Raw genomic sequence first — 23,981 nt, 5'->3', positions numbered from 1 at the left:
TGTGTTCTTTGCATTACCAAGTCCAGCAAGAAATGTGCTGGTACTAACCAGAGCTGTCAGTATGGATTATCATGCTATATTGCAGAAAATCAATTTAATGCAACTGCTTTACCAACAGTATGTTAATCTTTTCCATTGCTGTTTTGTTGGCTGACTGAAGGAAGATATGCAGTGCATTTGAACCAAAGCAGATGTGTGCTGACAACTTAAATGCACAATCATGTTTGTGTTTTTTCTTTCTTTCTTCCATCCTTTGTAATATCATATTAAATATTAAGGTAGCAGTTTATAATCAATGACTAATGACATAAGAAAAGGAAAAAAAAACAGTATACAAAAATGCTCCATGTGAGGCTTGAACTCACAACCTCGGCATTGCTCAACAGATTCTGTCTTATAAGTACCGTGCGCTGACTAATTGCGCCACTGGAGCGCTTTTCAGCATTAATTGGTTATGCTAGATGTGGATTTTATTCAATACAATCAGTACAGTCATAAGAATTGAAAAAGAAAATCATTTTTGGTGATGAATGATGAGCAACAAAGGAACATGCATGCCAGATGGCACTTGAATAAGCTGTCCACGGTGATAGAAAAGGTTTAAAAAACAACAACAACAATGTTATCATAATTAATGTCATATTTTAGCTTCTGTGGTCATTTTTTACAAGCTAAACGCTGCAAGACTGTTTTACAGTTGAAGCAAGGATAAAATATCAACTCTAGTGATGAGACACTTGCTGTAATGACTTCCAACTCAGACGGGACTTAAACCAACAACCACTGGCTTAGGAGAACAGTGCCTTACCCATTATGCCAGTGGTGCTTACTGATGTTCTTATTTAGGACAGTTAGGTTTTTAATAGTCAATTATTTATTTTTGAAAAAAATTGAAGCTGTTAACTGTGTTCTTTGCATTACCAAGTCCAGCAAGAAATGTGCTGGTACTATCCAGAGCTGTCAGTATGGATTATCATGCTATATTGCAGAAAATCAATTTGATGCAACTGCTTTACCAACAGTATGTTAATCTTTTCCATTGCTGTTTTGTTGGCTGACTGAAGGAAGATATGCAGTGCATTTGAACCAAAGCAGATGTGTGCTGACAACTTAAATGCACAATCATGTTTGTGATTTTTCTTTCTTTCTTCCATCCTTTGTAATATCATATTAAATATTAAGGTAGCAGTTTATAATCAATGACTAATGACATAAGAAAAGGAAAAAAAACAGTGTACAAAGATGCTCCAGGTGAGGCTTGAACTCACAACCTCAGCATTGCTCAACAGATACTGTCTTATAAGTACCGCGCGCTGACCAATTGCGCCACTGGAGCACTTTGCAGCATTTATTGGTTATGCTAGATGTGGATTTTATTCAATACAATCAGTACAGTCATAAGAATTGAAAAAGAAAATCATTTTTGGTGATGAATGATGAGCAACAAAGGAACATGCATGCTAGATGGCACTTGAATAAGCTGTCCACGGTGATAGAAAAGGTTTAAAAACAACAACAACAATGTTATCATAATTAATGTCATATTTTAGCTTCTGTGGTCATTTTTTACAAGCTAAACACTGCAAGACTGTTTTACAGTTGAAGCAAGGATAAAATATCAACTCTAGTGATGAGACACTTGCTGTAAATAACTTCCAACTCAGACGGGACTTAAACCCACAATCACTGGCTTAGGAGAACAGTGCCTTACCCATTATGCCAGTGGTGCTTACTGATGTCTTTATTTAAGACTGATAGGTTTTTAATAGTCAATTATTTATGTTTGAAAAAAATTGAAGCTGTTTACTGTGTTCTTTGCATTACCAAGTCCTGCAAGAAATGTGCTGGTACTATCCAGAGCTGTCAGTATGGATTATCATGCTATATTGCAGAAAATCAATTTGATGCAACTGCTTTAGCAACAGTATGTTAATCTTTTCCATTGCTGTTTTGTTGGCTGACTGAAGGAAGATATGCAGTGCATTTGAACCAAAGCAGATGTGTGCTGACAACTTAAATGCACAATCATGTTTGTGTTTTTTCTTTCTTTCTTCCATCCTTTGTAATATCATATTAAATATTAAGGTAGCAGTTTATAATCAATGACTAATGACAAGGAAAAAAAACAGTATACAAAGATGTTCCAGGTGAGGCTTGAACTCAAAACCTCGGCATTGCTCAACAGATACTGTTTTATAATTACCGCGCGCAGACCAATTGCGCCACTGGAGCACTTTGTAGTTTTAATTTGTTATGCTAGATGTGGATTTTATTCAATACAATCAGTACAGTCATAAGAATTGAAAAAGAAAATCATTTTTGGTGATGAATGATGAGCAACAAAGGAACATGCATGCCAGATGGCACTTGAATAATCTGCCCACGATGATAGAAAAGGTTTAAAAAAAAACAACAACAATGTTATTTTTGTCATATTTTAGCTTCTGTGGTCATTTTTTACAAGCTAAACACTGCAAGACTGTTTTACAGTTGAAGCAAGGATAAAATATCAACTCTAGTGATGAGGCACTTGCTGTAATGACTTCCAACTCAGACGGGACTTAAACCCACAACCACTGGCTTAGGAGAACAGTGCCTTATCCATTATGCCAGTTGTGCTTACTGATGTCCTTATTTAAGACTGATAGGTTTTTAATAGTCAATTATTTATTTTTGAAAAAAAGTGAAGCTGTTTACTGTGTTCTTTGCATTACCAAGTCCAGCAAGAAATGTGCTGGTACTAACCAGAGCTGTCAGTATGGATTATCATGCTATATTGCAGAAAATCAATTTGATGCAACTGCTTTACCAACAGTATGTTAATCTTTTCCATTGTTGTTTTGTTGGCTGACTGAAGGAAGATATGCAGTGCATTTGAACCAAAGCAGATGTGTGCTGACAACTTAAATGCACAATCATGTTTGTGTTTTTTCTTTCTTTCTTCCATCCTTTGTAATATCATATTAAATATTAAGGTAGCAGTTTATAATCAATGACTAATGACATAAGAAAAGGAAAAAAAAACAGTATACAAAAATGCTCCATGTGAGGCTTGAACTCACAACCTCGGCATTGCTCAACAGATACTGTCTTATAAGTACCGTACGCTGACTAATTGTGCCACTGGAGCGCTTTTCAGCATTAATTGGTTATGCTAGATGTGGATTTTATTCAATACAATCAGTATAGTCATAAGAATTGAAAAAGAAAATCATTTTTGGTGATGAATGATGAGCAACAAAGGAACATGCATGCCAGATGGCACTTGAATAAGCTGTCCACGGTGATAGAAAAGGTTTAAAAAACAACAACAACAACAATGTTATCATAACTAATGTCATATTTTAGCTTCTGTGGTAATTTTTTACAAGCTAAACGCTGCAAGACTGTTTTACAGTTGAAGCAAGGATAAAATATCAACTCTAGTGATGAGACACTTGCTGTAATGACTTCCAACTCAGACGGGACTTAAACCAACAACCACTGGCTTAGGAGAACAGTGCCTTACCCATTATGCCAGTGGTGCTTACTGATGTTCTTATTTAGGACAGTTAGGTTTTTAATAGTCAATTATTTATTTTTGAAAAAAATTGAAGCTGTTAACTGTGTTCTTTGCATTACCAAGTCCAGCAAGAAATGTGCTGGTACTATCCAGAGCTGTCAGTATGGATTATCATGCTATATTGCAGAAAATCAATTTGATGCAACTGCTTTACCAACAGTATGTTAATCTTTTCCATTGCTGTTTTGTTGGCTGACTGAAGGAAGATATGCAGTGCATTTGAACCAAAGCAGATGTGTGCTGACAACTTAAATGCACAATCATGTTTGTGATTTTTCTTTCTTTCTTCCATCCTTTGTAATATCATATTAAATATTAAGGTAGCAGTTTATAATCAATGACTAATGTCAAGGGAAAAAAACTGTATACAAAGATGCTCCAGGTGAGGCTTGAACTCACAACCTCAGCATTGCTCAACAGATACTGTCTTATAAGTACCGCGTGCTGACCAATTGCACCACTGGAGCACTTTGCAGCATTCATTGGTTATGCTAGATGTGGATTTTATTCAATACAATCAGTACAGTCATAAGAATTGAAAAAGAAAATCATTTTTTGTGATGAATTATGAGCAACAAATGAACATGCATGTCAGATGGTACTTGAATAAGCTGTCCACGATGATAGAAAAGGTTTAAAAAAAACAACAACAATGTTATCATAATAAATGTCATATTTTAGCTTCTGTGGTCATTTTTTACAAGCTAAACACTGCAAGACTGTTTTACAGTTGAAGCAAGGCTAAAATATCAACTCTAGTGATGAGACACTTGCTGTAATGACTTCCACCCCATATGGGACTTGGACCCCCTGGCTTAGGAGGGCAGTGACTTATCCATTATGCCAGTGGTGCTTACTGATGTCCTTATTGAAGACTGATAGGTTTTTAATAGTCAATTATTTATTTTTGAAAAGAAGTGAAGCTGTTTACTGTGTTCTTTGCATTACCAAGTCCAGCAAGAAATGTGCTGGTACTAACCAGAGCTGTCAGTATGGATTATCATGCTATATTGCAGAAAATCAATTTGATGCAACTGCTTTACCAACAGTATGTTAATCTTTTCCATTGCTGTTTTGTTGGTTGACTAAGCAGTGCATTTGAACCAAAGCAGATGTGTGCTGACAACTTAAATGCACAATCATGTTTGTGTTTTTTCTTTCTTTCTTCTATCCTTTGTAATATCATATTAAATATTAAGGTAGCAGTTTATAATCAATGACTAATGACATAAGAAAAGGAAAAAAAACAATATACAAAGATGCTGCAGGTGAGGCTTGAACTCACAACCTCAGCATTGCTCAACAGATACTGGCTTATAAGTACTGCGCGCTGACCAATTGCGCCACTGGAGCACTTTGCAGCATTAATTGGTTATGCTAGATGTGGATTTTATTCAATACAATCAGAACAGTCATAAGAATTGAAAAAGAAAATCATTTTTGGTGATGAATGATGAGCAACAAAGGAACATGCATGCCAGATGGCACTTGAATAAGCTGTCCACGGTGATAGAAAAGGTTTAAAAAACAACAACATCAATGTTATCATAATTAATGTCATATTTTAGCTTCTGTGGTCATTTTTTACAAGCTAAACACTGCAAGACTGTTTTACAGTTGAAGCAAGACTAAAATATCAACTCTAGTGATGAGACACTTGCTGTAATGACTTCCACCCCATATGGGACTTGGACCCCCTGGCTTAGGAGGGCAGTGACTTATCCATTATGCCAGTGGTGCTTACTGATGTCCTTATTGAAGACTGATAGGTTTTTAATAGTCAATTATTTATTTTTGAAAAAAAGTGAAGCTGTTTACTGTGTTCTTTGCATTACCAAGTCCAGCAAGAAATGTGCTGGTACTATCCAGAGCTGTCAGTATGGATTATTATGCTATATTGCAGAAAATCAATTTGATGCAACTGCTTTACCAACAGTATGTTAATCTTTTCCATTGCTGTTTTGTTGGTTGACTAAGCAGTGCATTTGAACCAAAGCAGATGTGTGCTGACAACTTAAATGCACAATCATGTTTGTGTTTTTTCTTTCTTTCTTCTATCCTTTGTAATATCATATTAAATATCAAGGTAGCAGTTTATAATCAATGACTAATGACAAGGAAAAAAAACAGTATACAAAGATGCTCCAGGTGAGGCTTGAACTCAAAACCTCGGCATTGCTCAACAGATACTGTCTTATAAGAACCACGCGCAGACCAATTGCGCCACTGGAGCACTTTGTAGCATTAATTTGTTATGCTAGATGTGGATTTTATTCAATACAATCAGTACAGTCATAAGAATTGAAAAAGAAAATCATTTTTGGTGATGAATGATGATCAACAAAGGAACATGCATGCCAGATGGCACTTGAATAAGCTGCCCACGGTGATAGAAAAGGTTTAAAAAAAAAACAACAACAATGTTATTTTTGTCATATTTTAGCTTCTGTGGTCATTTTTTACAAGCTAAACACTGCAATACTGTTTTACAGTTGAAGCAAGGATAAAATATCAACTCTAGTGATGAGGCACTTGCTGTAATGACTTTCAACTCAGACGGGACTTAAACCCACAACCACTGGCTTAGGAGAACAGTGCCTTATCCATTATGCCAGTGGTGCTTACTGATGTCCTTATTTAAGACTGATAGGTTTTTAATAGTCAATTATTTATTTTTGAAAAAAAGTGAAGCTGTTTACTGTGTTCTTTGCATTACCAAGTACAGCAAGAAATGTCTTGGTACTAACCAGAGCTGTCAGTATGGATTATCATGCTATGTTGCAGAAAATCAATTTGATGCAACTGCTTTACCAACAGTATGTTAATCTTTTCCATTGCTGTTTTGTTGGCTGACTGAAGGAAGATATGCAGTGCATTTGAACCAAAGCAGATGTGTGCTGACAACTTAAATGCACAATCATGTTTGTGTTTTTTCTTTCTTTCTTCCATCCTTTGTAATATCATATTATTTATTAAGGTAGCAGTTTATAATCAATGACTAATGACATAAGAAAAGGAAAAAAATCAGTATACAAAGATGCTCCAGGTGAGGCTTGAACTCACAACCTCAGCATTGCTCAACAGATACTGTCTTATAAGTACCACGCGCTGACCAATTGCGCCACTGGAGCACTTTGCAGCATTAATTGGTTATGCTAGATGTGGATTTTATTCAATACAATCAGTACAGTCATAAGAATTGAAAAAGAAAATAATTTTTGGTGATGAATGATGAGCAACAAAGGAACATGCATGCCAGATGGCACTTGAATAAGCTGTCCACGGTGATAGAAAAGGTTTAAAAAACAACAACAACAATGTTATAATAATTAATGTCATATTTTAGCTTCTGTGGTCATTTTTTACAAGCTAAACACTGCAAGACTGTTTTACAGTTGAAGCAAGGATAAAATATCAACTCTAGTGATGAGGCACTTGCTGTAATGACTTCCAACTCAGACGGGACTTAAACCCACAACCACTGGCTTAGGAGAACAGTGCCTTATCCATTATGCCAGTGGTGCTTACTGATGTCCTTATTTAAGACTGATAGGTTTTTAATAGTCAATTATTTATTTTTGAAAAAAATTGAAGCTGTTTACTGTGTTCTTTGCATTACCAAGTCCAGCAAGAAATGTGCTGGTACTAACCAGAGCTGTCAGTATGGATTATCATGCTATATTGCAGAAAATCAATTTGATGCAACTGCTTTACCAACAGTATGTTAATCTTTTCCATTGCTGTTTTGTTGGCTGACTGAAGGAAGATATGCAGTGCATTTGAACCAAAGCAGATGTGTGCTGACAACTTAAATGCACAATCATGTTTGTGTTTTTTCTTTCTTTCTTCCATCCTTTGTAATATCATATTAAATATTAAGGGAGCAGTTTATAATCAATGACTAATGACATAAGAAAAGGAAAAAAAACAGTATACAAAGATACTCCAGGTGAGGCTTGAACTCACAACCTCAGCATTGCTCAACAGATACTGTCTTATAAGTACCGCGCGCTGACCAATTGCGCCACTGGAGCACTTTGCAGCATTAATTGGTTATGCTAGATGTGGATTTTATTCAATACAATCAGTCTAGTCATAAGAATTGAAAAAGAAAATCATTTTTGGTGATGAATGATGAGCAACAAAGGAAAATGCATGCCAGATGGCACTTGAATAAGCTATCCACGGTGATAGAAAAGGTTTAAATAACAACAACAACAATGTTATAATAATTAATGTCATATTTTAGCTTCTGTGGTCATTTTTTACAAGCTAAACACTGCAAGACTGTTTTACAGTTGAAGCAAGGATAAAATATCAACTCTAGTGATGAGACACTTGCTGTAAATAACTTCCAACTCAGACGGGACTTAAACCCACAATCACTGGCTTAGGAGAACAGTGCCTTACCCATTATGCCAGTGGTGCTTACTGATGTCTTTATTTAAGACTGATAGGTTTTTAATAGTCAATTATTTATGTTTGAAAAACATTGAAGCTGTTTACTGTGTTCTTTGCATTACCAAGTCCTGAAAGAAATGTGCTGGTACTATCCAGAGCTCTCAGTATGGATTATCATGCTATATTGCAGAAAATCAATTTGATGCAACTGCTTTACCAACAGTATGTTAATCTTTTCCATTGCTGTTTTGTTGGCTGACTGAAGGAAGATATGCAGTGCATTTGAACCAAAGCAGATGTGTGCTGACAAATTAAATGCACAATCATGTTTGTGTTTTTTCTTTCTTTCTTCCATCCTTTGTAATATCATATTAAATATTAAGGTAGCAGTTTATAATCAATGACTAATGACAAGGGAAAAAAACAGTATACAAAGATGTTCCAGGTGAGGCTTGAACTCAAAACCTCGGCATTGCTCAACAGATACTGTCTTATAAGTACCGCGCGCAGACCAATTGCGCCACTGGAGCACTTTGTAGTTTTAATTTGTTATGCTAGATGTGGATTTTATTCAATACAATCAGTACAGTCATAAGAATTGAAAAAGAAAATCATTTTTGGTGATGAATGATGAGCAACAAAGGAACATGCATGCCAGATGGCACTTGAATAATCTGCCCACGATGATAGAAAAGGTTTAAAAAAAAACAACAACAATGTTATTTTTGTCATATTTTAGCTTCTGTGGTCATTTTTTACAAGCTAAACACTGCAAGACTGTTTTACAGTTGAAGCAAGGATAAAATATCAACTCTAGTGATGAGGCACTTGCTGTAATGACTTCCAACTCAGACGGGACTTAAACCCACAACCACTGGCTTAGGAGAACAGTGCCTTATCCATTATGCCAGTTGTGCTTACTGATGTCCTTATTTAAGACTGATAGGTTTTTAATAGTCAATTATTTATTTTTGAAAAAAAGTGAAGCTGTTTACTGTGTTCTTTGCATTACCAAGTCCAGCAAGAAATGTGCTGGTACTAACCAGAGCTGTCAGTATGGATTATCATGCTATATTGCAGAAAATCAATTTGATGCAACTGCTTTACCAACAGTATGTTAATCTTTTCCATTGTTGTTTTGTTGGCTGACTGAAGGAAGATATGCAGTACATTTGAACCAAAGCAGATGTGTGCTGACAACTTAAATGCACAATCATGTTTGTGTTTTTTCTTTCTTTCTTCCATCCTTTGTAATATCATATTAAATATTAAGGTAGCAGTTTATAATCAATGACTAATGACATAAGAAAAGGAAAAAAAAACAGTATACAAAAATGCTCCATGTGAGGCTTGAACTCACAACCTCGGCATTGCTCAACAGATACTGTCTTATAAGTACCGTACGCTGACTAATTGTGCCACTGGAGCGCTTCTCAGCATTAGTTGGTTATGCTAGATGTGGATTTTATTCAATACAATCAGTATAGTCATAAGAATTGAAAAAGAAAATCATTTTTGGTGATGAATGATGAGCAACAAAGGAACATGCATGCCAGATGGCACTTGAATAAGCTGTCCACGGTGATAGAAAAGGTTTAAAAAACAACAACAACAACAATGTTATCATAACTAATGTCATATTTTAGCTTCTGTGGTAATTTTTTACAAGCTAAACGCTGCAAGACTGTTTTACAGTTGAAGCAAGGATAAAATATCAACTCTAGTGATGAGACACTTGCTGTAATGACTTCCAACTCAGACGGGACTTAAACCAACAACCACTGGCTTAGGAGAACAGTGCCTTACCCATTATGCCAGTGGTGCTTACTGATGTTCTTATTTAGGACAGTTAGGTTTTTAATAGTCAATTATTTATTTTTGAAAAAAATTTAAGCTGTTAACTGTGTTCTTTGCATTACCAAGTCCAGCAAGAAATGTGCTGGTACTATCCAGAGCTGTCAGTATGGATTATCATGCTATATTGCAGAAAATCAATTTGATGCAACTGCTTTACCAACAGTATGTTAATCTTTTCCATTGCTGTTTTGTTGGCTGACTGAAGGAAGATATGCAGTGCATTTGAACCAAAGCAGATGTGTGCTGACAACTTAAATGCACAATCATGTTTGTGATTTTTCTTTCTTTCTTCCATCCTTTGTAATATCATATTAAATATTAAGGTAGCAGTTTATAATCAATGACTAATGTCAAGGGAAAAAAACTGTATACAAAGATGCTCCAGGTGAGGCTTGAACTCACAACCTCAGCATTGCTCAACAGATACTGTCTTATAAGTACCGCGTGCTGACCAATTGCACCACTGGAGCACTTTGCAGCATTCATTGGTTATGCTAGATGTGGATTTTATTCAATACAATCAGTACAGTCATAAGAATTGAAAAAGAAAATCATTTTTTGTGATGAATTATGAGCAACAAAGGAACATGCATGCCAGATGGCACTTGAATAAGCTGCCCACGGTGATAGAAAAGGTTTAAAAAAAAACAACAACAATGTTATTTTTGTCATATTTTAGCTTCTGTGGTCATTTTTTTACAAGCTAAACACTGCAATACTGTTTTACAGTTGAAGCAAGGATAAAATATCAACTCTAGTGATGAGGCACTTGCTGTAATGACTTTCAACTCAGACGGGACTTAAACCCACAACCACTGGCTTAGGAGAACAGTGCCTTATCCATTATGCCAGTGGTGCTTACTGATGTCCTTATTTAAGACTGATAGGTTTTTAATAGTCAATTATTTATTTTTGAAAAAAAGTGAAGCTGTTTACTGTGTTCTTTGCATTACCAAGTACAGCAAGAAATGTCTTGGTACTAACCAGAGCTGTCAGTATGGATTATCATGCTATGTTGCAGAAAATCAATTTGATGCAACTGCTTTACCAACAGTATGTTAATCTTTTCCATTGCTGTTTTGTTGGCTGACTGAAGGAAGATATGCAGTGCATTTGAACCAAAGCAGATGTGTGCTGACAACTTAAATGCACAATCATGTTTGTGTTTTTTCTTTCTTTCTTCCATCCTTTGTAATATCATATTATTTATTAAGGTAGCAGTTTATAATCAATGACTAATGACATAAGAAAAGGAAAAAAATCAGTATACAAAGATGCTCCAGGTGAGGCTTGAACTCACAACCTCAGCATTGCTCAACAGATACTGTCTTATAAGTACCACGCGCTGACCAATTGCACCACTGGAGCACTTTGCAGCATTAATTGGTTATGCTAGATGTGGATTTTATTCAATACAATCAGTACAGTCATAAGAATTGAAAAAGAAAATTATTTTTGGTGATGAATGATGAGCAACAAAGGAACATGCATGCCAGATGGCACTTGAATAAGCTGTCCACGGTGATAGGAAAGGTTTAAAAAACAACAACAACAGCAATGTTATCATAATTAATGTCATATTTTAGCTTCTGTGGTAATTTTTTACAAGCTAAACGCTGCAAGACTGTTTTACAGTTGAAGCAAGGATAAAATATCAACTCTAGTGATGAGACACTTGCTGTAATGACTTCCAACTCAGACGGGACTTAAACCCACAACCACTGGCTTAGGAGAACAGTGCCTTACCCATTATGCCAGTGGTGCTTACTGATGTTCTTATTTAGGACAGTTAGGTTTTTAATAGTCAATTATTTATTTTTGAAAAAAATTGAAGCTGTTTACTGTGTTCTTTGCATTACCAAGTCCAGCAAGAAATGTGCTGGTACTATCCAGAGCTGTCAGTATGGATTATCATGCTATATTGCAGAAAATCAATTTGATGCAACTGCTTTACCAACAGTATGTTAATCTTTTCCATTGCTGTTTTGTTGGCTGACTGAAGGAAGATATGCAGTGCATTTGAACCAAAGCAGATGTGTGCTGACAACTTAAATGCACAATCATGTTTGTGTTTTTTCTTTCTTTCTTCCATCCTTTGTAATATCATATTAAATATTAAGGTAGCAGTTTATAATCAATGACTAATGTCAAGGAAAAAAAACAGTATACAAAGATGCTCCAGGTGAGGCTTGAACTCTCAACCTCAGCATTGCTCAACAGATACTGTCTAATAAGTACCGCGTGCTGACCAATTGCACCACTGGAGCACTTTGCAGCATTCATTGGTTATGCTAGATGTGGATTTTATTCAATACAATCAGTACAGTCATAAGAATTGAAAAAGAAAATCATTTTTGGTGATGAATTATGAGCAACAAATGAACATGCATGTCAGATGGTACTTGAATAAGCTGTCCACTGTGATAGAAAAGGTTTTAAAAAAACAACAACAATGTTATCATAATAAATGTCATATTTTAGCTTCTGTGGTCATTTTTTGCAAGCTAAACACTGCAAGACTGTTTTACAGTTGAAGCAAGGCTAATATATCAACTCTAGTGATGAGACACTTGCTGTAATGACTTCCACCCCATATGGGACTTGGACCACCTGGCTTAGGAGGGCAGTGACTTATCCATTATGCCAGTGGTGCTTACTGATGTCCTTATTGAAGACTGATAGGTTTTTAATAGTCAATTATTTATTTTTGAAAAAAAGTGAAGCTGTTTACTGTGTTCTTTGCATTACCAAGTCCAGCAAGAAATGTGCTGGTACTAACCATAGCTGTCAGTATGGATTATCATGCTATATTGCAGAAAATCAATTTGATGCAACTGCTTTACCAACAGTATGTTAATCTTTTCCATTGCTGTTTTGTTGGCTGACTGAAGGAAGATATGCAGTGCATTTGAACCAAAGCAGATGTGTGCTGACAACTTAAATGCACAATCATGTTTGTGTGCTTTCTTTCTTTCTTCCATCCTTTGTAATATCATATTAAATATTAAGGTAGCAGTTTATAATCAATGACTAATGACAAGGAAAAAAAACAGTATACAAAGATGCTCCAGGTGAGGCTTGAACTCAAAACCTTGGCATTGCTCAACAGATACTGTCTTATAAGTACCGCGCGCAGACCAATTGCGCCACTGGAGCACTTTGTAGCATTAATTTGTTATGCTAGATGTGGATTTTATTCAATACAATCAGTACAGTCATAAGAATTGAAAAAGAAAATCATTTTTGGTGATGAATGATGAGCAACAAAGGAACATGCATGCCAGATGGCACTTGAATAAGCTGCCCACGGTGATAGAAAAGGTTTAAAAAAAAACAACAACAATGTTATTTTTGTCATATTTTAGCTTCTGTGGTCATTTTTTACAAGCTAAACACTGCAAGACTGTTTTACAGTTGAAGCAAGGATAAAATATCAACTCTAGTGATGAGGCACTTGCTGTAATGACTTCCAACTCAGACGGGACTTAAACCCACAACCACTGGCTTAGGAGAACAGTGCCTTATCCATTATGGCAGTGGTGCTTACTGATGTCCTTATTTAAGACTGATAGGTTTTTAATAGTCAATTATTTATTTTTGAAAAAAAGTGAAGCTGTTTACTGTGTTCTTTGCATTAACAAGTCCAGCAAGAAATGTGCTGGTACTAACCAGAGCTGTCAGTATGGATTATCATGCTATATTGCAGAAGATCAATTTGATGCAACTGCTTTACCAACAGTATGTTAATCTTTTCCATTGCTGTTTTGTTGGCTGACTGAAGGAAGATATGCAGTGCATTTGAACCAAAGCAGATGTGTGCTGACAACTTAAATGCACAATCATGTTTGTGTGTTTTCTTTCTTTCTTCCATCCTTTGTAATATCATATTAAATATTAAGGTAGCAGTTTATAATCAATGACTAATGACATAAGAAAAGGAAAAAAAAACAGTATACAAAAAAACTCCATGTGAGGCTTGAACTCACAACCTCGGCATTGCTCAACAGATACTGTCTTATAAGTACCGCGCGCTGACCAATTGCGCCACTGGAGCGCTTTGCGGCATTAATTGGTTATGCTAGATGTGGATTTTATTCAATACAATCAGTACAGTCATAAGAATTGAAAAAGAAAATCATTTTTGGTGATGAATGATGAGCAACAAAGTAACATGCATGCCAGATGGCACTTGAATAAGCTGTCCACGGTGATAGAAAAGGTTTAAAAAACAACAACAACAATGTTATCATAATTAATGTCATATTTTAGCTTCTGTGGTAATTTTTTACAAGCTAAACACTGCAAGACTGTTTTACAGTTGAAGCAAGGATAAAATATCAACTCTAGTGATGAGACACTTGCTGTAATGACTTCCAACTCAGACGGGACTTAAACCCACAACCACAGGCTTAGGAGAACAGTGCCTTACCCATTATGCCAGTGGTGCTTACTGATGTTCTTATTTAGGACAGTTAGGTTTTTAATAGTCAATTATTTATTTTTGAAAAAAATTGAAGCTGTTTACTGTGTTCTTTGCATTACCAAGTCCAGCAAGAAATGTGCTGGTACTATCCAGAGCTGTCAGTATGGATTATCATGCTATATTGCAGAAAATCAATTTGATGCAACTGCTTTACCAACAGTATGTTAATCTTTTCCATTGCTGTTTTGTTGGCTGACTGAAGGAAGATATGCAGTGCATTTGAACCAAAGCAGATGTGTGCTGACAACTTAAATGCACAGTCATGTTTGTGTTTTTTCTTTCTTTCTTCCATCCTTTGTAATATCATATTAAATATTAAGGTAGCAGTTTATAATCAATGACTAATGTCAAGGAAAAAAAACAGTATACAAAGATGCTCCAGGTGAGGCTTGAACTCTCAACCTCAGCATTGCTCAACAGATACTGTCTTATAAGTACCGCGTGCTGACCAATTGCACCACTGGAGCACTTTGCAGCATTCGTTGGTTATGCTAGATGTGGATTTTATTCAATACAATCAGTACAGTCATAAGAATTGAAAAAGAAAATCATTTTTGGTGATGAATTATGAGCAACAAATGAACATGCATGTCAGATGGTACTTGAATAAGCTGTCCACGGTGATAGATAAGGTTTAAAAAAAACAACAACAATGTTATCATAATAAATGTCATATTTTAGCTTCTGTGGTCATTTTTTGCAAGCTAAACACTGCAAGACTGTTTTACAGTTGAAGCAAGGCTAAAATATCAACTCTAGTGATGAGACACTTGCTGTAATTAATTCCACCCCATATGGGAATTGGACCCCCTGGCTTAGGAGGGCAGTGACTTATCCATTATGCCAGTGGTGCTTACTGATGTCCTTTTTGAAGACTGATAGGTTTTTAATAGACAATTATTTATTTTTGAAAAAAAGTTAAGCTGTTTACTGTGTTCTTTGCATTACCAAGTCCAGCAAGAAATGTGCTGGTACTAACCAGAGCTGTCAGTATGGATTATCATGCTATATTGCAGAAAATCAATTTGATGCAACTGCTTTACCAACAGTATGTTAATCTTTTCCATTGCTGTTTTGTTGGCTGACTGAAGGAAGATATGCAGTGCATTTGAACCAAAGCAGATGTGTGCTGACAACTTAAATGCGCAATCATGTTTGTGTTTTTTCTTTCTTACTTCCATCCTTTGTAATATCACATTAAATATTAAGGTAGCAGGTAATCAATGACTAATGACATAAGAAAAGAAAAAAAAAACAGTATACAAAGCTGCTCCAGCTGATTCTTGAACTCACAACCTCGGCATTGCTCAACAGATACTGTCTTATAAGTACCGCGCGCTGACCAATTGCGCCACTTTAGCACTTTGCAGCATTAGTTGGTTATGCTAGATGTGGATTTTATTCAATACAATCAGTACAGTCATAAGAATTGAAAAAGAAAATCATTTTTGGTGATGAATTATGAGCAACAAATGAACATGCATGTCAGATGGCACTTGAATAAGCTGTCCACTGTGATAGAAAAGGTTTAAAAAAAACAACAACAATGCTATCATAATTAATGTCATATTTTAGCTTCTGTGGTCATTTTTTTCAAGCTAAACACTGCAAGACTGTTTTACAGTTGAAGCAAGGATAAAATATCAACTCTAGTGATGAGACACTTGCTGTAATGACTTCCAACTCAGACGGGACTTAAACCCACAACCACTGGCTTAGGAGAACAGTGCCTTATCCATTATGCCATTGGTGCTTACTGATGTCTTTATTTAAGACTGATAGGTTTTTAATAGTCAATTATTTATTTTTGAAAAAAATTGAAGCTGTTTACTGTGTTCTTTGCATTACCAAGTCCAGCAAGAAATGTGCTGGTACTAACCAGAGCTGTCAGTATGGATTATCATGCTATATTGCAGAAAATCAATTTGATGCAACTGCTTTACCAACAGTATGTTAATCTTTTCCATTGCTGTTTTGTTGGCTGACTGAAGGAAGATATGCAGTGCATTTGAACCAAAGCAGATGTGTGCTGACAACTTAAATGCACAATCATGTTTGTGTTTTTTCTTTCTTTCTTCCATCCTTTGTAATATCATATTAAATATTAAGGTAGCAGTTTATAATCAATGACTAATGACATAAGAAAAGGAAAAAAAAACAGTATACAAAGATGCTCCAGGTGAGGCTTGAACTCACAACCTCGGCATTGCTCAACAGATACTGTTTTATAGGAACCGCGTGCTGCCCAATTTCACCACTGGAGCACTTTGCAGCATTAACTGGTTATGCTAGACATGGATTTTATTCAATACAATCAGTACAGTCATAAGAATTGAAAAAGAAAACAATTTTTGGTGATGAATGATGAGCAACAAAGGAACATGCATGCCAGATGGCACTTGAATAAGCTGTCCACGGTGATAGAAAAGGTTTAAAAAACAACAACAACAATGTTATCATAATAAATGTCATATTTTAGCTTCTGTGGTCATTTTTTGCAAGCTAAACACTGCAAGACTGTTTTACAGTTGAAGCAAGGATAAAATATCAACTCTAGTGATGAGACACTTGCTGTAATGACTTCCACCCCATATGGGACATGGACCCCCTGGCTTAGGAGGGCAGTGACTTATCCATTATGCCAGTGGTGCTTACTGATGTTCTTATTTAAGACTGTAAGGTTTTTAATAGTCAATTATTTATTTTTGAGCAAAAAGTTAAGCTGTTTACTGTGTTCTTTGCATTACCAAGTCCAGCAAGAAATGTGCTGGTACTAACAAGAGCTGTCAGTATGGATTATCATGCTTATTGCAGAAAATCAATTTGATGCAACTGCTTTACCAACAGTATGTTAATCTTTTCCATTGCTGTTTTGTTGGCTGACTGAAGGAAGATATGCAGTGCATTTGAACCAAAGCAGATGTGTGCTGACAACTTAAATGCACAATCATGTTTGTGTTTTTTCTTTCTTTCTTCCATCCTTTGTAATATTATATTAAATATTAAGGCTACCAGTTTATAATCAATGACAAATGACATAAGAAAAGGGAAAAAAAAAACAGTATACAAAGCTGCTCCAGGTGAGGCTTGAACTCACAACCTCGGAATTGCTCAACAGATACTGTCTTATAAGTACCGTGCGCTGACCAATTGCGCCACTGGAGCACTTAGCAGAAACAGTTGGTTATGCTAAATGTGGATTTTATTCAATACAATCAGTACAGTCATAAGAATTGAAAAATAAAATCATTTTTGGTGATGAATGATGAGCAACAAACGAACGTGCATGCCAGATGGCACTTGAATAAGCTGTCCACGGTGATAGAAAAGGTTTATAAAAAAACAACAACAATGCTATCATAATAAATGTCATTTTTTAGCTTCTGTGGTCATTTTTTACAAGCTAAACACTGCAAGACTGTTTCACAGTTGAAGCAAGGATAAAATATTAACTCTAGTGATGAGACACTTGCTGTAATGACTTCCACCCCAAATGGGACTTGGACCCCCTGGCTTAGGAGGGCAGTGACTTATCCATTATGCCAGTGGTGCTTACTGATGTTCTTATTTAAGACTGTTAGGTTTTTAATAGTCAATTATTTATTTTTGAGGAAAAAGTGAAGCTGTTTACTGTGTTCTTTGCATTACCAAGTCCAGCAAGAAATGTGCTGGTACTATCCAGAGCTGTCAGTATGGATTATCATGCTATATTGCAGAAAATCAATTTGATGCAACTGCTTTACCAACAGTATGTTAATCTTTTCCTTTGCTGTTTTGTTGGCTGGCTGACTGAAGGAAGATATGCAGTGCATTTGAACCAAAGCAGATGTGTGCTGACAACTTAAATGCACAATCATGTTTGTGTTTTTTCTTTCTTTCTTCCATCCTTTGTAATATCATATTAAATATTAAGGTAGCAGTTTATAATCAATGACTAATGACATAAGAAAAGGAAAAAAAAACAGTAGACAAACATGGTCCAGGCGAGGCTTGAACTCAAAACCTCAGCATTGCTCTACAGATACTATCTTATAAGTACCATGCGCGGACCAATTGCACCGCTGGAGCACTTTGCAGCATTGATTTGTTATGCTAGATGTGATACAATCAGTACAGTCATAAGAATTGAAAAAGAAAATCATTTTTGGAGATGAATGATGAGAAACAAAGGAACATGCATGCCAGATGGCACTTGAATAAGCTGTCCACGGTGATAGAAAAGGTTTAAAAAAAACAACAACAATGTTATCATAATAAATGTCATATTTTAGCTTCTGTGGTCATTTTTTGCAAGCTAAACACTGCAAGACTGTTTTACAGTTGAAGCAAGGATAAAATATCAACTCTAGTGATGAGATACTTGCTGTAATGAATTCCACCCCATAGGGGACTTGGACCCCCTGGCTTAGGAGGGCAGTGACTTATCCATTATGCAAGTGGTGCTTACTGATGTTCTTATTTAAGACTGTCAGGTTTTTAATAGTCAATTATTTATTTTTGAGGAAAAAGTGAAGCTGTTTACTGTGTTCTTTGCATTACCAAGTCCAGCAAGAAATGTGCTGGTACTATCCAGAGCTGTCAGTATGGATTATCATGCTATATTGCAGAAAATCAATTTGATGCAACTGCTTTACCAACAGTATGTTAATCTTTTAAATTGCTGTTTTGTTGGCTGACTGAAGGAAGATATGCAGTGCATTTGAACCAAAGCAGATGTGTGCTGACAACTTAAATGCACAATCATGTTTGTGTTATTTCTTTCTTTCTTCCATCCTTTGTAATATCATATTAAATATTAAGGAAGCAGTTTATAATCAATGACTAATGACATAAGACAAGGAAAAAAAAAAACAGTATACAAAGATGCTCCAGGTGAGGCTTGAACTCACAACCTCGGCATTGCTCAACATATACTGTCTTATAAGTACCGCGCGCTGACCAATTGCACCACTGGAGCACTTTGCAGCATTAGTTGGTTTTGCTAGATGTGGATTTTATTCAATACAATCAGTACAGTCATAAGAATTGAAAAAGAAAATAATTTTTGGTGATGAATGATGAGCAACAAAGGAACATGCATGCCAGATGGCACTTGAATAAGCTGTCCACGGTGATAGAAAAGGTTTAAAAAACAACAACAACAATGTTATCATAATTAATGTCATATTTTAGCTTCTGTGGTCATTTTTTGCAAGCTAAACACTGCAAGACTGTTTTACAGTTGAAGCAAGGATAAAATATCAACTCTAGTGATGAGACACTTGCTGTAATGACTTCCAACTCAGACGGGACTTAAACCCACAAGCACTGGCTTAGGAGAACAGTGCCTTATCCATTATGCCAGTGGTGCTTACTGATGTCCTTATTTAAGACTGATAGGTTTTTAATAGTCAATTATTTATTTTTGAGGAAAAAGTGAAGCTGTTTACTGTGTTCTTTGCATTACCAAGTCCAGCAAGAAATGTGCTGGTACTATCCAGAGCTGTCAGTATGGATTATCATGCTATATTGCAGAAAATCAATTTGATGCAACTGCTTTACCAACAGTATGTTAATCTTTTAAATTGCTGTTTTGTTGGCTGACTGAAGGAAGATATGCAGTGCATTTGAACCAAAGCAGATGTGTGCTGACAACTTAAATGCACAATCATGTTTGTGTTTTTTCTTTCTTTATTCCATCCTTTGTAATATCATATTAAATATTAAGGAAGCAGTTTATAATCAATGACTAATGACATAAGAAAAGGAAAAAAAAACAGTATACAAAGATGCTCCAGGTGAGGCTTGAACTCACAACCTCTGCATTGCTCAACAGATTCTGTCTTATAAACACCGCGCGCTGACCAATTGCGCCACTGGAGCTCTTTGCAGCATTAATTGGTTATGCTAGATGTGGATTTTATTCAATACAATCAGTACAGTCATAAGAATTGAAAAAGAAAATCATTTTTGGTGATGAATGATGAGCAACAAAGGAACATGCATGCCAGATGGCACTTGAATAAGCTGTCCACGGTGATAGAAAAGGTTTAAAAAACAACAACAACAATGTTATCATAATTAATGTCATATTTTAGCTTCTGTGGTCACTTTTTACAAGCTAAACACTGCAAGACTGTTTTACAGTTGAAGCAAGGATAAAATATCAACTCTACTGATGAGACACTTGCTGTAATGACTTCCAACTCAGACGGGACTTAAACCCACAACCACTGGCTTAGGAGAACAGTGCCTTATCCATTATGCCAGTGGTGCTCACTGATGTCCCTATTTAAGACTGTTAGGTTTTTAATAGTCAATTATTTATTTTTGAAAAAAAGTGAAGCTGTTTACTGTGTTCTTTGCATTACCAAGTCCAGCAAGAAATGTGCTGGTACTATCCAGAGCTGTCAGTATGGATTATCATGCTATATTGCAGAAAATCAATTTGATGCAACTGCTTTACCAACAGTATGTTAATCTTTTAAATTGCTGTTTTGTTGGCTGACTGAAGGAAGATATGCAGTGCATTTGAACCAAAGCAGATGTGTGCTGACAACTTAAATGCACAATCATGTTTGTGTTTTTTCTTTCTTTCTTCCATCCTTTGTAATATCATATTAAATATTAAGGTAGCAGTTTATAATCAATGACTAATGACATAAGAAAAGGAAAAAAAAAATAGTATACAAAGATGCTCCAGGTGAGGCTTGACCTCACAACCTTGGCATTGCTCAACAGATACTGTCTTATAAGTTTTGCGTGCTGACCAATTGCGCCACTGGAGCACTTTGCAGCATTAATTGGTTATGCTAGATGTGGATTTTATTCAATACAATCAGTACATTCATAAGAATTGAAAAAGAAAATCATTTTTGGTGATGAATGATGAGCAACAAAGGAACATGCATGCCAGATGGCACTTGAATAAGCTGTCCACGGTGATAGAAAAGGTTTAAAAAACAACAACAACAATGTTATCATAATAAATGTCATATTTTAGCTTCTGTGGTCATTTTTTACAAGCTAAACACTGCAAGACTGTTTTACAGTTGAAGCAAGGATAAAATATCAACTCTAGTGATGAGACACTTGCTGTAATGACTTCCAACTCAGACGGGACTTAAACCCACAACCACTGGCTTAGGAGAACAGTGCCTTATCCATTATGCCAGTGGTGCTTACTGATGTCCTTATTTAAGACTGATAGGTTTTTAATAGTCAATTATTTATTTTTGAAAAAAAGTGAAGCTGTTTACTGTGTTCTTTGCATTACCAAGTCCAGCAAGAAATGTGCTGGTACTATCCAGAGCTGTCAGTATGGATTATCATGCTATATTGCAGAAAATCAATTTGATGCAACTGCTTTGCCAACAGTATGTTAATCTTTTCCATTGCTGTTTTGTTGGCTGATTGAAGGAAGATATGCACTGCATTTGAACCAAAGCAGATGTGTGCTGACAACTTAAATGCACAATCATGTTTGTGTTTTTTCTTTATTCCATCCTTTGTAATATCATATTAAATATTAAGGTAGCAGTTTATAATCAATGACTAATGACATAAGAAAAGGAAAAAAAAAATAGTGTACAAAGATACTCAAGGTGAGGCTTGACCTCACAACCTTGGCATTGCTCAACAGATACTGTATTATAAGTTTCACGCGCTGACCAATTGCGCCACTGGAGCACTTTGCAGCATTAATTGGTTATGCTAGATGTGGATTTTATTCAATACAATCAGTACATTCATAAGAATTGAAAAAGAAAATCATTTTTGGTGATGACTGATGAGCAACAAAGGAACATGCATGCCAGATGGCACTTGAATAAGCTGTCCACGGTGATAGAAAAGGTTTTAAAAACAACAACAACAACAACAATGTTATCATAATAAATGTCATATTTTAGCTTCTGTGGTCATTTTTTACAAGCTAAACACTGCAAGACTGTTTTACAGTTGAAGCAAGGATAAAATATCAACTCTAGTGATGAGACACTTGCTGTAATGACTTCCAACTCAGACGGGACTTAAACCCACAACCACTGGCTTAGGAGAACAGTGCCTTATCCATTATGCCAGTGGTGCTTACTGATGTCCTTATTTAAGACTGATAGGTTTTTAATAGTCAATTATTTATTTTTGAAAAAAAGTGAAGCTGTTTACTGTGTTCTTTGCATTACCAAGTCCAGCAAGAAATGTGCTGGTACTATCCAGAGCTGTCAGTATGGATTATCATGCTATATTGCAGAAAATCTATTTGATGCAACTGCTTTACCAACAGTATGTTAATCTTTTCCATTGCTGTTTTGTTGGCTGACTGAAGGAAGATATGCAGTGCATTTGAACCAAAGCAGATGTGTGCTGACAACTTAAATGCACAATCATGTTTTTGTTTTTTCTTTCTTTCTTCCATCCTTTGTAATATCATATTAAATATTAAGGTAGCAGTTTATAATCAATGACTAATGACATAAGAAAAGGAAAAAAAAAACAGTACACAAAGATGCTCCAAGTGAGGCTTGAACTCACAACCTCGGCATTGCTCAACAGATACTGTCTTATAAGTTTCGTGCGCTTACCAATTGTGCCACTGGAGCATTTTGCTGCATTAATTGGTTATGCTAGATGTGGATTTTATTCAATACAATCAGTACATTCATAAGAATTGAAAAAGAAAATCATTTTCAGTGATGAATGATGAGCAACAAAGGAACATGCATGCCAGATGGCACTTGAATAAGCTGTCCACGGTGATAGAAAAGGTTTAAAAAACAACAACAACAACAACAATGTTATCATAATAAATGTCATATTTTAGCTTATGTGGTCATTTTTTACAAGCTAAACACTGCAAGACTGTTTTACAGTTAAAGCAAAGATAAAATATCAACTCTAGTGATGAGACACTTGCTGTAATGACTTCCAACTCAGACGGGACTTAAACCCACAACCACTGGCTTAGGAGAACAGTGCCTTATCCATTATGCCAGTGGTGCTTACTGATGTCATTATTTAAGACTGATAGGTTTTTAATAGTCAATTACTTATTTTTGAAAAAAAGTGAAGCTGTTTACTGTGTTCTTTGCATTACCAAGTCCAGCAAGAAATGTGCTGGTACTATCCAGAGCTGTCAGTATGGATTATCATGCTATATTGCAGAAAATCAATTTGATGCAACTGCTTTACCAACAGTATGTTAATCTTTTCCATTGCTGTTTTGTTGGCTGACTGAAGGAAGATATGCAGTGCATTTGAACCAAAGCAGATGTGTGCTGACAACTTAAATGCACAATCATGTTTGTGTTTTTTCTTTCTTCCATCCTTTGTAATATCATATTAAATATTAAGGTAGCAGTTTATAATCAATGACTAATGACATAAAAAAAGGAAAAAAAAAACATTATACAAAGCTGTTCCAAGTGAGGCTTGAACTCACAACATCGGCATTGCTCAACAGATACTGTCTTATAAGTACCGCGCGCTGACCAATTGCGCCACTGGAGCACTTTGCAGCATTAATTAGTTATGCTAGATGTGGATTTTATTCAATACAATCAGTACAGTCATAAGAATTGAAAAAGAAAATCATTTTTGGTGATGAATGATGAGCAACAAAGGAACATGCATGCCAGATGGCACTTGAATAAGCTGTCCACGGTGATAGAAAAGGTTTAAAAAACAACAGCAACAATGTTA

At 35.7% G+C, this 23,981-nt stretch overlaps 7 non-coding genes across 7 annotated transcripts; all 7 read right to left on the bottom strand.

Moving 5' to 3' along the window:
- Nucleotides 1-1,243: 1,243 nt before the first annotated feature.
- Nucleotides 1,244-1,336, bottom strand: TRNAI-UAU (transfer RNA isoleucine (anticodon UAU)). The gene is given in 2 exon segments: nt 1,244-1,279; nt 1,299-1,336. It is a non-coding gene; the product is annotated as a tRNA-Ile (tRNA).
- A 2,600-nt stretch (nt 1,337-3,936) lies between these two features.
- On the bottom strand, nt 3,937-4,029 carry TRNAI-UAU (transfer RNA isoleucine (anticodon UAU)). Its single transcript is given in 2 exon segments — nt 3,937-3,972; nt 3,992-4,029. It is a non-coding gene; the product is annotated as a tRNA-Ile (tRNA).
- A 2,571-nt stretch (nt 4,030-6,600) lies between these two features.
- On the bottom strand, nt 6,601-6,693 carry TRNAI-UAU (transfer RNA isoleucine (anticodon UAU)). Its single transcript is given in 2 exon segments — nt 6,601-6,636; nt 6,656-6,693. It is a non-coding gene; the product is annotated as a tRNA-Ile (tRNA).
- An 810-nt stretch (nt 6,694-7,503) lies between these two features.
- On the bottom strand, nt 7,504-7,596 carry TRNAI-UAU (transfer RNA isoleucine (anticodon UAU)). Its single transcript is given in 2 exon segments — nt 7,504-7,539; nt 7,559-7,596. It is a non-coding gene; the product is annotated as a tRNA-Ile (tRNA).
- Nucleotides 7,597-10,197: 2,601 nt separating this feature from the next.
- Nucleotides 10,198-10,290, bottom strand: TRNAI-UAU (transfer RNA isoleucine (anticodon UAU)). Its single transcript is given in 2 exon segments — nt 10,198-10,233; nt 10,253-10,290. It is a non-coding gene; the product is annotated as a tRNA-Ile (tRNA).
- Nucleotides 10,291-17,375: 7,085 nt separating this feature from the next.
- Nucleotides 17,376-17,468, bottom strand: TRNAI-UAU (transfer RNA isoleucine (anticodon UAU)). The gene is given in 2 exon segments: nt 17,376-17,411; nt 17,431-17,468. It is a non-coding gene; the product is annotated as a tRNA-Ile (tRNA).
- Nucleotides 17,469-19,167: 1,699 nt separating this feature from the next.
- TRNAI-UAU (transfer RNA isoleucine (anticodon UAU)) lies at nt 19,168-19,260 on the bottom strand. The gene is given in 2 exon segments: nt 19,168-19,203; nt 19,223-19,260. It is a non-coding gene; the product is annotated as a tRNA-Ile (tRNA).
- Between the last annotated feature and the right edge of the window lie 4,721 nt (nt 19,261-23,981).

This window comes from Pseudophryne corroboree, unplaced genomic scaffold (assembly GCF_028390025.1).
Source record: "Pseudophryne corroboree isolate aPseCor3 unplaced genomic scaffold, aPseCor3.hap2 scaffold_897, whole genome shotgun sequence".
Classification (NCBI taxonomy): Eukaryota; Metazoa; Chordata; class Amphibia; order Anura; family Myobatrachidae; genus Pseudophryne; species Pseudophryne corroboree.
This window is presented reverse-complemented; position numbering and strand designations above follow the sequence as displayed.